Below are 3,381 nucleotides of genomic sequence, written 5' to 3'. Positions count from 1 at the left end.
AGGGTATGTTTTAGCCTTGTTTTCAGTGTTGGAGCTGAAACCAGACAGAGCAGGTGTACTGCTGTTGTCTCTACCTCATACGCTGCAGGAAAGGATGTACTGAAGCGTGGTACATTGGCGAGTCCATGCAGATGCTGAAGCAATGGATGAACAGACATTGCGCGTGACAATCACCAGGCAGGAATGTTCCCTTCCAGTCGGGGGACACTTCAGCAGTCAAGGGCATTCAGCCTCTGATCTTCGGGTAAGCGTTCTCCAAGGCGGCTTTCAGGACACTCGACAACATAGAATCGCCGAGCAGAAACTTATAGCCAAGTTCCGCACACGTGAGTACAGCCTCAACCGGGACCTTGGATTCATATCGCATTACATTCACCCCCCCATCATCTGGCCTGGGCTTGTGAAATCCTACCAACTGTCCTTGCTTGAGACAATTCACACCTCTTTAACCTGTGATTATCCCTCTCTCCAGTTGCTCCGTCTGGACCTGTAGACTTAATTATCTGCAAAGATTTGCATTCAAACCATTGTCTTGCATCTTTGACTTTGTCTATATCTCTGTTTCTGGGACCCACCTCTTCATTCACCTGAGGAAGGAGCAGTGCTCTGAAAGCTAGTGATTCAAAACAAACCTGTTGGACTTTAACCTGGTGTTGTAAGACTTCTTACTGTGCTCACCCCAGTCCAACGCCGGCATCTCCACATCTTAGTTAAAAGTGGTTCATGGCCTGTGATGGTTTTTTTTCTTGATTGGAGATATAGGATGTATCAGTTAGGAGTTAAAGTGTTTAATTTTATTGTTAAGCACTGGCTATTTAGCAATTGTAAGCTTTTTGTCTGTGCTGTTAAAGGTAGTTTAATCGTGTGTTAGTAATAAAGTTTGTTTTATTGCACCATATTCCTATTTGTAGTTGGAATCACTCCTGGAGAAAGTAGCCTTTCCTCATAGTTCTACAAATTTTAAAAAAGTGATTGGGTTCCTGTCTGGTGTAGCAAATGTTGGGGCCTGATCCAGGTCGTAATATTTCCTTTAAGGTTCTGCATTTTAATTTGGTACCCAACTGCTCATATTACCTGGGCTGACCTATTCCTGAGTCCTATCTATTTACACGGACCATAAAAACTGGATCCTCCCCCTTCAACTGCAAGTTCCTCTCCAGCTCCGAGCAGGTGGCCCAAATCCTTTAGAATATAATCTTTATTGGTGTCACAAGTAGGCTTACAATAACACTGCAATGAAGTTACGGTGAAAAGCCCCGAGTCGCCACATTCCGGCACTTGTTCGCGTACAAAGTGGGAGAATTCAGAATGTCCAATTCACCAGACAAGCACGTCTTTCGGGACTTGTGGGAGGAAACCGGAGCACCCGGAGGAAACCCGCGCAGACACGGGGAGAACGTGCAGACTCCACACAGACAGTCACCCAAGCCGGGAATTGAACCTGGGACCCTGCTCTGTGAAGCAACAGTGCTAACCACTGTGCTACCGTGCTGGGCAGGCAGCAAAGCTGTCTCACTCTTGGCTGCAGAACACTGTCTATCCCCATGACTATACTGCCCCTACTACCACTACATTGTTATTGACTCCCCCCTCCCACTTGAATGGCTTCCCTCCCGTACCATGGTTCCTTATCAGTTCATTCATCTCCCTTGCAGCCTTGCTCTCATCCATTCAAGCTGCAAAAACCTCAAATCTTATTGGACAATTGCAAAGTCTGAGGTACCTTCACATCCACCTTCTGCTGCCCCATACCCGCCTCCTTTGCACTCACACCCTCCTCTCCTAGGCCATGGACCAAATGGCCCTAGCCAAAGGGATTTGCCCTTATTCAAGAACAAAGTGTCCAGGTAGCTTTCCCACTTCCTAATGCACCAGTGTCCACAGCTCAGTCTCCACCTTAAAGACTCTGAGCCAACGTTCCTCAGGCTACAGACGCATACTACAGATGTGGTTGCCCTGGATCACACTAGCATCCATAAGCTCCCACGTACTGCAGCCACAACACACCACCTGCCCTGCCACCTTCATTGCATTTTAATTAATTAATGAATTATTTATTTTTGCAATTTTTTTAAATGAATGCATCCAGCCTTGCTTGTACTTATATTCTTATTATTTCAATAAATATTCTACTTACTTAAACTATCCCAAGTTTAGATAACATGAACAGGAAACATTCAAAAGCCAATTATCCACCTGTTTCCCTGTGATATCACACCTCAATTTTTGTTTCTAAACGTGTACTCTGATTGGCTCCTACTGGCAGCTAGGCCCAAAGCCTCTTTAGAATTATCTCTCTCTCACAATCTTTAGCCCTAAAGTCTCCTCGGAAATCTCTCTCTCTCTCTCAATCTGTACCCCGAAGTCTGCCCATTTCAAGTCCATGCACATATATTCCCTTGACCAGCTGAAAAAATTAGAATTTCTAAATGTCTTTTAAACATCTTATAACATGCAATAGTTTGTGCCTTGTGGTAGTCACCACTGACGTATATATTGTATACAGAGGATGTCAGTGTAGGTGCTTTACGGTAAGGCCCTGTACTACAGGTATGGGGGTAGTTCCCTGCCTGCTGGCTCCGCCCAGTAGGCAGAGTATAAATATGTGTGCTCCTCGTACAGCAGCCGTTTCGCCAGCTACTGTAGGAGGCCACACATTTTAGTGTAATAAAGACTCGATTGCATCCAACTCTCGTCTTTGTGTAATTGATTGTGCATCAATTTATTACACTAAGTTTTCAGAAGATGGACATCCGCATCAAGGCGGATCGTCTGCAGCTGCATCCGCAATCAGACAACGTCAAAAAGGACTTTGAACATTGGCTAGCCTGTTTCGAAGAATACATCGGGTCTGCACCAGACCCAATTCCAGAAGCTCAGAAGATTCAGATCCTTTACACGCGGCTGAACTCCAACGTCTTTCCACTTATCCAGGAAGCACCGACCTACGCCGATGCCATGGCGCTCCTGAAGGAAAACTACGCTCAGCGGACTAACACGCTCCACGCCAGGCACCTCCTCTCCACTCGTCGTCAACTTCCTGGTGAGTCAGTGGAAGATTTCTGCCATGCTCTAATTCCCCTAGTCAGAGACTGTGACTGTCAGGCCGTCTCGGCCGCGGAACACTCGAACTTGCTCATGAGAGATGCTTTTATTATGGGGATAGGGTCCGATTACATCTGCCAGCGCCTCTTAGAAGGGGCCACGCTTGACCTCGCGGAAACCAAAAAGCTAGCGCTCTCGCTTATGGTCGCTTCGTGCAACATCCAGGCCTACGCCCCCGACCGCGCGGCCCACCCCTTCTGTGCATCGTGGACTCCGCAGACGGCCGCCCCATCGTGGACCCCACCAGCGACCGCCCTCAGCCAGCCAACCAACCCC

Source organism: Scyliorhinus torazame, chromosome 12 (assembly GCF_047496885.1).
Source record: "Scyliorhinus torazame isolate Kashiwa2021f chromosome 12, sScyTor2.1, whole genome shotgun sequence".
Lineage (NCBI taxonomy): Eukaryota > Metazoa > Chordata > Chondrichthyes > Carcharhiniformes > Scyliorhinidae > Scyliorhinus > Scyliorhinus torazame.
Note: the sequence above shows the minus strand (reverse complement) of the source record.